The sequence below is a fragment of the Medicago sativa genome, chromosome 4 (genome assembly GCF_051527215.1).
Source record: "Medicago sativa cultivar Bolivia chromosome 4, Bolivia_mono, whole genome shotgun sequence".
Lineage (NCBI taxonomy): Eukaryota > Viridiplantae > Streptophyta > Magnoliopsida > Fabales > Fabaceae > Medicago > Medicago sativa.
In genome coordinates this window covers 61,725,091-61,741,445 of record NC_140752.1, presented here as the reverse complement: position 1 = coordinate 61,741,445, position 16,355 = coordinate 61,725,091, and the positions used below count along the sequence as shown (strand labels likewise).

The 16,355-nt window shown below is 33.6% G+C and overlaps 1 long non-coding RNA gene across 1 annotated transcript; it reads right to left on the bottom strand.

The window, feature by feature from the left end:
• Window positions 1–2,835: 2,835 nt before the first annotated feature.
• On the bottom strand, window positions 2,836–8,317 carry LOC146930452 (uncharacterized). Its single transcript, XR_015006399.1, has 6 exons — window positions 8,049–8,317; window positions 7,729–7,898; window positions 3,860–3,970; window positions 3,633–3,714; window positions 3,445–3,540; window positions 2,836–3,087 (listed from the first exon to the last, which is right to left on the bottom strand). It is a non-coding gene; the product is annotated as an uncharacterized LOC146930452 (long non-coding RNA).
• Between the last annotated feature and the right edge of the window lie 8,038 nt (window positions 8,318–16,355).

Sequence of the window (16,355 nt, the reverse complement as noted above, 5' to 3'; positions counted from 1 at the left end):
GATCGATTTTGATGATTGAACCATGAAAAGATGTTAGATTGATGCAAAATTAGCGTGCAGACCTTAGATATTGCCTAAGATGATAATTAGATGCTATTTGGATGAAAGAATCATGAAGATAGGTGAAAAGTTGTAATTTTTAGGTTTCTGGCCGTACTGACATTCATCGCTCGCAACTGCGAGCAAGAACACTCGCAACTGTGAGCTAGGACCCAGAGCTCGCCACTGCGAGCAATGCAACTCGCAACTGCGAGTGACCTGTAAGTTCGCCATTGCGAGCAGAATAGCTCGCCATTGCGAGCAACGACTTAGGGACCCCAGAAATGCACGCTTTGCTCGCCACTGCGAGCAAAGTTACTTGCCACTGCGAGTTAGGCTGTTAGTTGCCCAAAATTGTTCCGATGCGATCCTTTCGCACGTGTAGACATGAGTTGACCTTAGAAGTAAGAAAGAGAGTTGTTTAGGATACTTTCAGAAGCTCCAGAAGTCTGTCCAGGTGACTAAGATTAGTAGTGCTGTTGCATGAGTGATATTATGATGCTTTATGATAATTATGTTGATGTAAATCATTCCTTAGATGATGTTAATGCATTCAAGTGTTATTATATGATGTATCTCGCTGCTGTTTTCTACTGTTGACTATTAATGTCTTGAAGCTGCATGAGTCGGTTTATGTTGTCAGAATGTAAAAAGTTGTCCATGATTATGAGTTGTCTAAGTTGTCCACGATGTTATCTAAGTTGTTGGAAGGTTGAGTCCATTGCATACTCATTAAAGTTGGGGGCTTTAGGCCCGACAGCCTTTGTGCTCATTAAAGTTGAGGGCTTTAGGCCCGGCAACCTTTGTGCTCATTAAAGTTGGGGGCTTTAGGCCCGGCAGCCTTTGTGCTCATTAAAGTTGGGGGCTTTAGGCCCGGCATCCTTTGTGCTCATTAAAGTTGGGGGCTTTAGGCCCGACAGCCTTTGTGCTCACACGTTGAAGAGCCTAATTACACTCATTTTTGTTGTTGACTGGTACCACATGCATATGTACGATGTTAAGTTCGAGTTGTTGTCGTTGCATTTGTCGTTGATGTTGAAGTTGTTGTCATTGCATTTGTCGTTGATGTTAAGTTGTTAAGTTGATAAGAGTTGTATTGTCAAGTTGAGTTGTGTTGTCGGGTCAAGTGTTAAGTTGAATTATGATTAATGATGATGTTTAGATGATGATGTTTTGATGGTGATGTTTGTTTATGATTGATGATGATAATAAAATGATGATAAATGATTATTAATGCTGATGTTATGATGTCTTCAGTTGTTAAATATATGATGATACTTGATGATGATTTAAAGATGAATTTTTGCTTATGAATTAAAGAGGATATCTGTTTACGAACTAATGATGATAATTGATTATGATTTTGATATAATGCCAAATGATAAATGTTTGATATGTTAATAATGTTTTATGTTGTTAAATGTATTTTGATGAATTATATGCTTAATTTATTGACTGTGAAATCTCACCCCTTCTGCTTGAAAATGTTGCCCTTCGTATGGGTAACTTGCAGGTAATAAAGACTAGAAGTGTTCGTGAGTGGACTCCTCACTCGTGTCTAGGTGCTCTGATACGTAACGGGATGGGGCTTACTTTTATATCTATTCCTTAAGTGTCTTTTATGAACTTTTTATGATTAAGTATTGAACTATTTTATGAGATTTTTGATAAGGCCTGCGTGCCAAGACTTTAGTATGCTGAACTATTTTCCGCTGCATGGTTTTAGAATTTGATGTTGAATTTGAGAGATAATTACTATTATCCATTTTATGATTTTTTTCAAGAAGTATGTGACACTCTGTTATGATTTAAAATACTCTGATTTATGATGAAATTTTAGGTTGGGAAATCGGGGTGTTACATACCAAGTGCTTATTAATTGGCAGCCAAGTAAAGTTTTCTCCCCGGAAAAGGGCCTCCGTCAATGAGTCCCCCTATCTCCCTACATCTTTATTTTGTGTGCAAATGTGATTTATGTTTTGTTGAAATATGAAGGACATAAGCAAAATCTCCATGGTATCCAAGTGGCAAAGAGCGCCCCAAAAATTACCTATTGAGGCAAAATCCCAAATTAATTTTAAAGATAATAAACTTTAATGATTAAGGATTAAATGGACTTTGATTAATTCCTTGGTATTTAACTTGTGCTCTTGAGTGTTTTTACTAAGACAGGAACAAGGTTTAAATCATACCAAGAAACATGAAATCAAAGGACATTGAATAAATGAACTAATTCTGAAGTTCAGAAAGTTAGTTCAAAATGTTGATCAGTGAGTTGATCAGAACGTTCTGATGGAAGCTCAGAAGGGTGTTCATAAGCAAACCCAGATTCATCATGAACTTGAAGAACATGCAACTACTACAAAAATGGACTTATATAGCGCTTTTTTTTTGCTTTAGATAGCGCTTTTGAAGCGCTACTATAAATGGCGCTGGTAAAAGTAATATAGAGCTTTTTTTCTGTGTAAAGCGCTAGCTAAAGCACGGTTTATATAGTGCTTTAGGTCAAAAAGCGCTACCAAAGGTTCTCCTTAGATAGCGCTTTTAAAAAAAACGCCATCTAAGACAGGTTTAAAGACATCGTTTTTGTTTTAAAAGCGCTATGTAACAATATGTTTAGATAATACTTTATAAAGGAAAAAAAGCGCTAGGAGAAGCATTTATTTTTATTTTTTTTTGTCAATTTTTTTTTCCTTTGCAGATAGCGTTTTTTTTATTAATTTAAAGTAAAATATGTATAAAGTCAAAAATTTAAAGGGAAATATATATAATTTTGGCACATTGTAATTGGGACTATTATTTATCAAATAAAACTTAACCATATCATAAAAAATGTATGTATATATAGCATAAAAGTCAAAAATGTATAGCCTCTAATATGGTAACATAGATATTTTTAGGAGTTACAACTAATTAGTTAACATAAAGATCAAAATCTTCTATGGTATCATGCAGTCTTCATCTATCTTCTTGGTCTTCTCAACATTTTTATCCAAAACAAGCAGGCAAATCATCATTCATTACCAAATTTCGTTCACTCTCCTCCACCTGAATATATACCAGAATACACCATTAAGCAATAACACTATATTATATTAAAGATAAATTCAAAGTACTACTGATCATTAGTACAAATTAAAGCAAGATTATAAATTAAAACAACTACCACTTCTAGCAAATATATTTAGAAACATGAAACCCACCTTATCATAAAAATATCATATAACTTTTAGGCTGAGCATGAACTGACACCATTCTTCTTGGATTTCTCTTAATTTATCTTTTGAGTATGTCACACACTTGAAATCATCAATGTACTGCATATATTATAACCAAAAAAAAATCATTTTACTTAATAAACTTAATTATATACAAATATTATACTTTAATATAAAAATAACATACCAGCTTTGGAATCTCGTTTAGTTTTGAAATGAGAATCTCTTTCATAAACCTCATCACAAAGTACCCGCAATCTATACCATTTTCTTGGCGAGGACACTACAAAAAATAAGATAAGTTTGTATCAATCAAATTATTTATATTATTCATACACTAATTTTTTAAGGTTGTTATATGTTATATTATTAAACTTGTACTCGGACCCATGATATGTTGTTAAATTTATTCTTTGATACTTGAGCGTCCCTTGCAGAGCGAAATACCTGTAGAACTCTACAAAATATAAATTTAAACTTAGATTACATACAACTAACCATATATATACAGTTTTCATATACATCAATATATATATATATATATATACACACACACACACACACACACACACACACACACACACACACACACACACACTTACGTGTCAAACATATTCTTCATTTTTGGGCAATTCATATAGTCATTGAGTAATGGATCCAAATAATATATGATTTCCGATATGGGATCAATGACAACTAACACCCAATGTCCACTACACAAATGTCAAAGTTAATTAGAAAATCTTCTATAAACATTGGTAACAAGTTACGAAAAAATAATCAAAAACAAAGTTTCAAGGAATCTCTTACTATTGTTAGCATTATTATGTTAAGAAGGAATCTTTGTCACTTCAGTGTTAACTCACCTACCCCAACTACATAAAACATATAGCTCTTATGTTTTCTCTATAAACATAAAACATACTTTTGTAATAATGCCTACCTAACTCAACAGTGCTAGGATGTTATGTAGTTTCAATTTGTGCAAGACGCTTAAAATCCATAGTTATAATCAGATGTAAATCCATGCTTAAAGGGCCATTTATGCTTTAAAGTTTGATATGAGAATGAACAAAACATGGCTTTATAACTTTCTTTGACGTGTGGCTCATGATACAGTTTCAGGGTTCTCCCATCACTCCCGTAAATTCAAACTCTACTACATGAATGCAGGACCTTATACAATCTTACAGTTTAAACATGTTTAGGGTCTCACACTGATACGATGATGTAACTTGCTAACGTATATCCTAAGGGCACAAAATAAGAAACAACTAAACGTAAAAATTTAATCTTAAAAATTGTGCATTCATAATCTTAAAAGCTTAAAATTGTCCATGCTATAAAGCATTCACACGTGCAAGTGAAACATCCCAAATAAAATCTAGAAGATCATTCAAGATGTTTTAACTAATATTGGATAATTAGATTTACATAACTTCAACAAGGAAGTTTTAGCACACTTGTCTAGTTAATTTAGGTCAAGTACACAGAATGGTAGAATATGATTTACAAAGCTGCAACTAGTAAGTCTTAGTACACTTGTCTAATTACTTAAGTGCATGTCAATAATATTTTGCCACTAAAAAGAAAATATAATAAGTTTATGCATTGTAACAATCTGCCCAGAACCATGAACTCTACAATGAAGATTGCAGCTTCCTGACATTTAAAGCTAAAGTGATCTATACACTAACTCACATGCCTCCTAGCATCTATACAATAATCATGATCCCTGACACTTAATAACTTTAAACAATTGAAGTTTGTCTTCCTGGTATTTACACCTTATTAAGATACAACACAACTGTCATACCCCAATTTTTGACCTAAGATCCCATTTCATTTGTCTTTCGGCCCGGAATATTTTTTGCCTGTTAATGTACTCTCTTTAATGCTCAAGCTCTCATGAACTGTGTGGTTATGCTCATGCTCTCATGAATATCGTGATCATGCTCAGGCTCTAAAGGAGAATCTTGATGAGCAAGCAAGCAAGCAAAATATCTTAAAAAACAAGACTTGGTGACCAAGTATGCTTAAATAATTAAATAATGGTGTCTTAATGGCTAAGAAATGCAAGAACATTAACAGCAATGCATCTTGGAGAACAAGCATGAAACAGCTGTAAAAAGATAAGATATTTTTACTGTTCATGTACTTTTCACTGTTCACACACGCTCCTGGTACAAAGACAAGCTCAAGCTCATAGTGTTAAATGTTGAGGTCGAGGCTGACAAGCTCAAGCTCAGTGTACAAAACTATGGGACAATGGCAGTTTTGCAATTCCTATCAACAGCAAGGGTCTCTACACAAGAATGAACAGCTGCAGATGTTGAAGGATGAAGGTTGGCTATAAATAGAAGCTTTCTCTCAACAAAGAAGGAGAAGGAAAAAAAGGAGAAAGATTTGGAGATACACTCTCAAGCCTACAATCAAGCAATAAATTCATCAAGCAATCTCAAGATCAAAAATACTCTCATAGTACAAAATCATATTTTCACATCATAAAACCAGTCACACAACCACCACTTAAACCACCACAAATCCATAACCCATCACACCCTAAACCAAGCCGCATCACAGCTCTATCCAAGTCCACCAAGCCGATTTGAAACCTGCACAAAGCCGGTCACAGCAGAAGCCATTTTCAAGAAAAGGTAGTATTTCATTTCTTAGATCCAGGCTTAACTCTAACTCTTTCAAAAATCTTGAGGTTGTCTTGCTCGACCTCAGCTTTAATTTCTAGAGCTTGAGCTTGTCTTGCTCGACCTCAGCTTTAATTTCTAGAGGTTGAGCTTGTCTTGCTCAACCTCAGCTTTAATTTCTACCTAGAACTACGTAGCTTTGATTTCTCCATAGCACCTGGAGATACGTAGGAGCAAGATGAAACTCTTGTCAAGCACAATAATAAAAAACCCTTTTTTGCATTTAAAATCACAAAAATATTTTCATAAACAAACCTTGATCTTAAATCAAGTGACCGTCTTTTTCATTTTTATTTTCTTAATCAAACTTCAATCAATTTAATCTTACTTCAAGTCTATTCCTTTCAATATTAAAAAATACAAACCAATTCCAATTTGCCATTTGGCTTTTCATTTTTAAACCTTTTTCAAAAACCATTAAAAAACCCAAAACCAATCAAACGTCAATTTCTACCCCGAACTACGAGGTTTTGATCCCTCACGGGTACGTAGGCAAAGGACACGCGTCCTTCCAAATCAATAAAAATGTAGATGAATTAGGTCTTTATTTTCTTTATCATTACAAATTCCATTTTTTTAAAGCAAGCAAGTTTATAGCACAAAAGTTAAGCAAAATCAAGAGGTTCTCGTAGAGTACTACGAATATTTAGGGTGCTTAACACCTTCCCTAAATATAACCAACCCCCGAACCCTTAATCCCTAAAAATGTGGTATTTGAACCTTTTTCCACTTTCTTTTGAAAAGAATTAAATGTTCAGTCGTGAAATCAAAAACGGGTCATCGACCGTCCGAAAAATGACGCGACAACAACAATGCAATGTTGAAGCATTTATGCAGCCCAATTTAGAGTAACATTAACAGCACTAAAGCATGGTAAACAATAGGCATGAAGTTAAAATAAGATTCTGCTAAAACATAATCCATTTCAATCACAAATGCTATCTTAATTGCATGTCACAAAATTTGCATGTAGAAAATTAAACACAAGCATTTCAATTCAAGACCTTTAAACTCAATTCACTCATCATTATCCTTAATTTGGGTCTTTTAACCCCAAACCCCAATTTCACTAAGACCCTTTTTAAGTTCTTTTCCTCTAAATTCGCTTAATTAGAACCAAACTCACAATTTTAAGTTGATAACCTAAATAAGAAACTCACCAACTCCAAAGAGGTGATGAAGAAATTGAGTAAGAGGATCTTTGTAAGCTTGAAGATGAAAACTAGGTTCCCTCCTTCTTCCTTGATGGCTCAGCGACAGAGAAGGAGATGTGAGAGGTTCAAAATCTCATTTTATACGGATACCAGGTATGATGAGACATGGACACAAGTATTAATTTAAGAAAATAGTACTACGTACCATCATATATTGAATGTAAGTGTAGGCGACAGACACTGACATGTATCAAACATCGAAAACACCATTAACCTAAAGGGTCGGTGCTGCCTAATTTCTATGACCATGAACAAACCAATTTGATACATGAAATTCTATAAGAAAACCAATATTCAAACTCTGACCCATCTGCACCATGGATTTTGTCAGAAGAAATAGTTGTAATCGGCTAAATTAATTGTTCTTCATTGTTATTGTGTTTTTGTTATAGTGTTGTTGATACCCTCTGGGTCAGAACATTTATCAAACACCTTGTGCTCAACAGCAACAGTCAAATTAAGTTACTAGAATTTGCTACAACACAAGATTTTCAGCACAAGAATTCGGTACAACACAAGATTTTCAAGTTTTGGAATAAAGAAAGAGAATACCTGGCGAAAACCTATGAATGGAGACTTGGACCACAGCGCCCAAATGAAGACGCTAAAACCGTGAAAAGGCGTTTGAATTGAATTCAATCTAAATATAACTCTTTTGTTTGGTTTGCTTCAGTTTGGTAACCCAGGTGTTGAAGTGATTGTCTTCCGTTTTCGGCAATCAACTGAATCAAATCAAAAATAATTTGAGATTCGTTCAATAATTAATTCGAATTTGATATACAAAACAAAATCTGAGTAAAAATTCAAGCTGTAATCTCACGAGAAGAAGAAGGGAAGGAAAATCTAGAGAGAGAGAGAGAGAGAGAGGATACCTGGACTGAAGTTACAGTTTCCGGCGGACGACGAATAACCCAGTCAATAGCTCACGATGTCAATTCTGTCGACGAAGCTTTGTGTGTGTGGCGGAGTTTTCGATAATTGGGGTCGGTGAAGAGATAGAGGACTATAATCTTTGTTGGATTTGGAATCGCAGAGAGAGTGATGAGAAATTGATTGCAAACTACGTTGATGAAAATCACGGTAAGGGTATAAGGGATAGAGGGATTTAGATAGAGGGAAACCAATTTTTTGGAGGGAGAGATATGTTTTTTGGAAAAGTTTGGAGAAACCAATATTTTAAGTGTTTTTAGGGTGAATTTTTCGTTCCTATTCAACTGTCGTTTTGGTATTTTAAGGGTATGATTTATCAATTATACTCTTTGTCAATTATTCTTATATTATTCAATAAAACTAATTAATGCTATATATTTGAAAAACTGAAGTTTGATTTTTTAAACAAAGTTTGTTTGTTTTGTTTTAAAACAAATTTGCTTCTGTTATCTTCAAATTTAAACAAAATTTTGTTGCGTATGATAATAGTTCCATGAAGAGTAAAAATTCTATAAATAACATGAGTAGTACTTGTTAAAAATTTCAAAAGATATGGACAATATTGAGAAAATTGAAAATTGTTTGTTATGAGAGAAATATAAAGCGCGCAAAAAAATAGGAATTTGTTGGAGAAAGAGAGTAGTAATTAACAATTGTTTGTTTTCCCTAAAAAAAACAATTGTTTGTTACGTATTGATTTTTTTTTAGGGACATATTGAATTTTTTGGAAAGATAAAGTGTGTGCAAAAAATAGGAAATTATTAGTGGATTAAAATGAGGGTATAATAGAAAAAAGTGTACAAAAATACACTTCGCTTTTTTGTGTTAAAATTCTAAAACGACACTTAAAAAGGAATGGAGGGAGTTTATATGAAAAAAAATTAAAAAAATGTGTGTTTTGATACAGCTATTGATTTTTCATAAAAACTGAAGAAAAAAAAAATCGAAATATGTGTTATGCAGGGATCGAACAAGGGACCATTAGTTCAAAGCGTTTTTTATTAAAAAGAAAAAGAAAAAACAACAAAATATCAGCACAGGGAATCGAACAAGGGATTTGAAGGTTATCTTATATAATAAAGCTTAACCCCTAAAGCAATTTCTAACCTTAATATTTTCCCCCCATTCCTCCCTCCACTTTTCTGAGTCATTGGATCTTGCACATTTAGGCGCCATTCAATTTTAGCCATTGATCATCTTACTTAATTAATGCCAGCCGAATTTTGTTATCAAGTTTGCTATAATTTTGGCCATATCCAAAATTTGTTATCAATTCACTTAAATCCGAAATTTGTTTTGCTATAGTTTTGGCCAGCCGAATCCTTATTTATAATTTTGTCCATATCCGAAATTTGTTATTAATTCACTTAAATCCGAAATTTGTTTTGCTATAGTTTTGGTCAGCCGAATCCTTATTTATAATTTTGTCCATATCCGAAATTTGTTATCAATTCACTTAAATCCGAAATTTGTTTTGCTTATCTTCTTATATATAAAAGTTAACCCGGGTGAATATTTTAGCCCTAATTTTAACCAAAACATATTGCATAGATTTACTGTTTTAACCCTAATGCTTATTTTCTGGTTTAACCTTATCTGCTTCCTACTCTTTCTCTTATTATTATTATTATTATTATTATTATTATTATTATTATTATTATTATTATTATTATTATTATTATTATTATTATTATTATTATTATTATTATTATTATTATTATTATTATTATTATTATCTCTTATCTTCTTATATATCTTCTTATATATAAAAGTAAACTCGGGTGAATATTTTAACCCTAATTTTAACCTAAATCTATTGCATAGATTTACTGTTTTAACCCTAATGCTTATTTTCTGGTTTAACCTTATCTGCTTCCTACTCTTTCTCTTATTATTATTATTATTATTATTATTATTATTATTATTATTATTATTATTATTATTATTATTATTATTATTATTATTATCTCTTATCTTCTTATATATCTTCTTATATATAAAAGTTAATCCGGGTGAATATTTTAGCCCTAATTTTAACCTAAACATATTGCATAGATTTACTGTTTTAGCCATAATGCTTATTTTCTGGTTTAACCTTATCTGCTTTCTACTCTTTCTCTTATTATTATTATTATTATTATTATTATTATTATTATTATTATTATTATTATTATTATTATTATTATTATTATTATTATTATTATTATTATTATTATTATTATTATTATTATTATCTTCTTATCTCTTATTTATTAAAGTTAACCCGAACGCTAACTGTTGTCCTAATTTTAACCTAAATTTTATGCTTACTTTTATTGTATTACGCCTGTTTAATTAAACCTATTTAATTTAGTTAATTTAATCAAATTCTTATTTTCAAACGGAGAGATCTCTTATCTCTTATTTCTTATTTATTAAAGTTAACCTGGACGCTAACTGTTGCCCTAATTTTAACCTAAATTTACCCCTGTTTAATTAAACATATTTAATTAAACCTATTTAATTTAATTAATTTAATCAATTTAATCAAAATCTTATTATCTAACGGAGAGATCTCTTATCTCTTATTTATTAAAGTTAACCCGGACGCTAAATGTTTCATCCTATAATCGTTGCTGCTATTTTCAACTCATCGTTGCTACTTTGTTTTTACTAAATGGAGTCTATCCTATAACAGTTTCCTCCTATTTTGTTTCCCTGCTCCTACTTTGTTTGCAAGATAAACAATAACAAATATATATACTACTAAATCTTGGGGTGTGGCGGTACTTGAAATTTTTAGAAATTGCAACTTTAGAATATAATTGTTCTTGAATGTTCTTGAATGTATGATTTAGGGTGTCTCTATCACCCCTAATTTCCCAAATGTTGTTGGCTTCTACTTGGAAATAGGAACAAAACTTATTAGACTGTTCAATTCAATATGCTATATTTATTATTATAAAATAATATGAGTGGATGGTAAGAAAAAAGAGAACATGAGTGGACCTTTAATTAAAAAAAATAAAATTTAGTATAAGTGAACCAAGTGGATATGAAAGCATGGGTGGCGAACGGTTAATATGCACATGAGTCCTATAGGGGTCCTATATATTTCATGGGTGGCGGCTGCCCCTTTTCATTAGTACCTAGCTTCGTCCATGTACTTAACATATGATGTTACGTTACGGTATCAAGGACGATGTCATGGAAAATTATGTTATGGTACAGTACCAACGTCTATGATTCTTAATATTATGAAATACTATATGACAATCGTGACATTCATCTAAACTATTTTTTTACCTATTACCGTCAAATATTACCTTTTATATGACCCGTGCGTTAGCACGGGTCGATGGTCTAGTAGTGTTAGTACTTATGTTCGCTAAAATAGCACTTTTTTTAACCAATAAGCGCTATCATTCTCAAGCATACAGTAGCGCTATTTAAGGTTGCTTTATTTATAGCGCTTTCCATCAAAAGCGCCATATACAATTAATTCTATTTTTTTAAAAAAATATTTATTATTTGTATATAACCTATACTGACGCTTTCAATAAAAAGCGCTATATAGTCTTAGCAGCATAGATAGCGCTTTTGCAAAAAAGCGCTAGCTAAGACCTTTGTGTTTTAATTTATAGCGCTTTAGTGTTAAAAGCGCTATTTATGGGGCGCTATATTTTGCCAATTTTGTAGTTGTACTTGACATGAATAAAAGGTCCAGAAAAGTACATCTACATGGATCTATCAACAAATAAAGGCATGAACAAGGATTTATGTCAAAAGGACCTTTAATGTTCATCTAAGACTATGAACATTAAAGTACTAGGAATATTCCAATGAGAATTTAATCCTAGATGTTGCATTCACTGCACTTCAGTTATGTCCTTACTATTAGGATTAATTACATTAAAAGCTAGTCTTACAAATCATCCTAAAGTAAGAACAAGTGGAACATTCTGATGGTCAGAATGTTCATGTCTGCGCATGCTTCAGCTATGAACAGTATAGTTGGTGAAAAGTTAGCAAGCAAAGCAAAAGAGATCTTGCATCAGAGATAACCTGTCCTTTGAGCTGTAATCAAGCAGATTTTTTTGAAGCATAGGCCTAAAGCTGCAGATCCACTATCCTCTCTCTCCTGCACAAAGTCCAAGACAGATTTGGTTCAATTTTATCTCACCTTTTCCAGCAACTTTTGATGCATATGGAGAAGCTACCTTTTGGTGGATAAAGCCCAACAAATCTCATGTCACGTACTGGACAAGCCCAGAAACTCATCAAACATTCATCATGGATGAACCCAGATGAAGAACATCATGAATATCAATATTCTGATGAAGAACACAGCAACATTCTGATGTTCATCCTGGGAACGCAACAACATTCTGATGGTCAGAATGTTCACCCAGATTTTCAAGTAAAAGCTTGTGGGGCCCAGGACACGTGGCATAACACCATTGGTCACCCTACAACGGCTATATGAGCCCAAAAACTCTATAAATAGAGATCAAAGGTTCAACATTACTTGCACCATTGCAAAGCATACAAGAAAACAACTTAAATTTGTTTGAAGCTCTTGCAATTCAATTGATCATCACTGAAGGCTCTTTTTACCTTCTTTGTAGTGTAAATCAATTCTCTCTCTCTCTCTCTCTGTTATCTCTTCCATAGATAACTTCTTCTTTCTCCTCTTCTTCTGTTTGTTTGATTCACAAACATTCAAACTTCATACAATTTGTAACAAAGTCTCATCTAGCTTTAGGGGTACTAAAGTTTTAGCCTGAGCAAGAGTTGTAAGAGTCTAAGTGGTTAACTTAGCAACAAGGTGCAAGCCTGCTGAGGCATAGAGAATACAGGATTGTAAGTGTTCAGGTGAACACAGATTGTAAGGTGCAGGATTTGAGCGGCTATCTCAAGCATCATAATGGAAAATCTCACAAGATTGTGAGGAGTAGACTAGCCCACATTGGGTGAATAACTTGTTGTATGTTCTTTCTTTCTTCCTTTTACTCTTTACTTACTGCAAACACAAACACACACAAACACATTTACGTTGTTAAAATTGTTTTTGCACTCAGACATCAGAACGTTCTGAAGTCTGCTATTAACTTAACCATTCCAAGTTTCCACTTGAGAATTATTTTTAAGTTAACAGGTTAATTTTTAAAGGGTCACAATTCAAACCCGCCCTTCCTTGTGACTATTTTATCTACTTCATTACCCACCTGTTTTTTTTTCTTCTTCAGATGATAGCCTTTTGTTTGCAAGAGCCAACCTTACATAGGCGGCTACAATTATGCAAGTGTTACATTCTTATCAGTCCGCTTCGGGCCAATTGGTGAACTTTGAGAAATCGGAAGTGTCATATAGTCGAAATGTTCCGATCCAAGAGAAAGATATGATCTGCCAACAGATAGCTATAAAGACTGTGACATCCCACTCAAGGTATCTAGGCCTACCTGTAGTTCTTGGAAGATCTAAGAAGGATATCTTTTCTTTTGTTCAGGAAAGAGTCTGGAAAAAGATTAAAGGTTGGAATGAGAAATTCTTATCCTGGACCGGTAAGGCGACTCTAATAAAAGCTATTGCACAAAGCCATTTTGAATTATATCATGAGTTGCTGCAAGTTACCGGAGGGTTGTTGCCATGCCATTGAAGGAATGCTCGCTAAGTTCTGGTGGGGATCAGATGAAACCTATAGAAAGGTGCAATGGATTAGTTGGAAAAGAATGGGTGCTGCTAAAGGGAAGGGAGGATTAGGTTTCAGATCCTTTTCTACTTTCAACAATGCTCTCCTTGGGAAACAATGTTGGAGGATCATACAAGATCCACCAACATTGTTTCCCAAGTGATGATGTATCACTAGTGGAGGATCATACAAGATACATCATCACTAGTGGAATTTTTTTTCAAAGCAAGATACTTCCCTAGGTTGTCTTTTATGGAAGCTAAAACGAGGTTTTATCCTAGCTATGCATGGTGAATCTTGTTCTCAGCCGGAAGAGTAATAGAGTCAGGAGGTAGATGGGAAGTTGGGTAATGGCAGAAGCATCAAAATTTTCAAAGATAACTGGATCCCCTCCAACCACGAATTCAAACTGCACCATGTGGGTGGGAGTCTTAGTGAGGCAGCTACAATGGACGAATTGATTTTTAGGGACGCAAATCAGTGGACGAAATATGTGGCGCATCAAATCATCAAAATCCCCTTATTAATGATACATTCTGAGGATAAAATCATTTGAAATTGGGAGAAGGATATGAATTTCTCTGTCAGGTCTGTACACCATGCCTTTTGCGATGAAAATTTCTCAAACCATACTGAGTCCTCTTCTGCAAACATCACTGTGATCTGGAAGCAAATATGGAGTACTCCGGCTCCTAGGAGTGTGCATAATTTCTTATGGCGTCTAGGGAATGACATTTTGCCTACCAGGAGCAATTTGGGTAAGAAAGGCATAAGCCTGTACATGATCTGCCCTCTCTGTCATGCTGCAATAGAGAATAGGGACCATTTGTTCATGCGATGTCCAGCTGCTATGGCAGTTTGGTTTGCGTCACCTCTGAGGAGACATGTTCCTGAGCAATTATATTTATTGGGTTGGATGGAGAAGTGGTTGGTTGTCCTTGATCAGTGTGTGAAACAACTTTTTGGCACCTTCTTGTGGTTAATTTGGAAGTATGGAGATAAAAAAGTCTTCAATAATGTCGATTTTGACCCGCTGTTGGTGTCTCAGAAGGTATCTGCCCTCGTGGATGAATTTACTTTTGCAAATCTGCCTCTCAAAAGCGTTCAGGTGCGTGTTATCCCGAAATGGAAGCCTCCTCCAATTGGCTCAATTAAGGTAAATGTTGATGCAGGGTGCTCCGGTGATGGCAATACAGGGGGCCTTTATTGCTCGAAACTCTTAGGCCTAGCTCTGTTTGTAGAATCCACGACTGATGGCATTTCCGTGTCTCCGTTGTTGGCTGAATGTATGGGGGTGAGATGGTGCCTTGCATGGGTGTTGGAAAAACATCACTCAAATGTTATTATTGAAACTGATGCTGAAACGATAGTGAAAAGATTGAATGGTGATTCTGTTTTGGGCAAAATTGAACCTCTGATTCTAGATTGTTTAGATTACCTTTCTAAGTTAGTTAATGTCTCTGTTGGTAGCATTAGTAGAGATTGTAACAAAGTGGCTCATAGCCTGGTTCAATTATCAAAATCTGTTGGTTGTAGGATGTGGAATGGATATATTCTAGATACTCCTTCCGTTCCTTTTTAAGTGTCACTTTTGGAGAAATTTTTTGTTCCTATTTAACTGTCACTTTCAAAGTTCAATGCAACAATAAATGTTGTTTTACCAACATTACCCTTAATTATTTATTGTGGAGAGAGAAATATATGAAATAAGATATTAAATGACTAAGGCTATTATAGTAAAAGTATAGATTATTGTATAAGAAAAAATAACATTTATTGAGTGTCTTGGTTTGTGTAAAATGTTAAAAAGTGACACTTAAAAAGGAACGGAGGTAGTAGTTGTTTATTAGACTATTGTAATGATTTGCCCTCTTTTTAATGCAAAAGCTTGATTTATGTAAAAAAAAAGTTTAGAGTTCTAAAAGCTCCTACAATGGGTTGACCGTCACATTAGGTTAAGAGCAACTATATAAGTGAGATTGACATCATATCTTCATCCAAATCCTTAAGACATTGTGTATATTGGTTATCTCACTTATATGTTTTTCTACAACTACTTCTACGTCCAATGTTGAACTTTAATTTACAATTGAAACACTTACATATCCCTTTTAAGAGAGAGACTCTTTGCATATGTGATATGTTGACATAGCTAAATAAGATAAGAATGATGCACAACATGGTAAAAAGTGTAGGTTGATAGTGGTTTCAGGGAGGAAGATTTATGTTCTTATCTTTCATGAAAAAAGAGAAAGGAAATTAAAAAAAAAAGAAAGAATATAAAAAAAATTGAACATGTGACAAATGATAAGGAAAAAAAGTAATGTGTGTTTTGTCTATCGAAGTATTAAAAATAGAGTGAGTTAGTGGTAATTTTATGGATAAGTTGAAAGAGTAGAGATTTATGAATAATTATTTTACCAAGAAAATGACTCACTTAAAAAAGATGTCACATTATTTTAAAAAAAATGTCTAATACACATGTGTACTTTGTCAACTCAACATAACACATGTATTTTTTCATTGTTAGATCCCACCAAAGACCAAATGTGGATGTTTTAGAAGCTCAGATATAAAA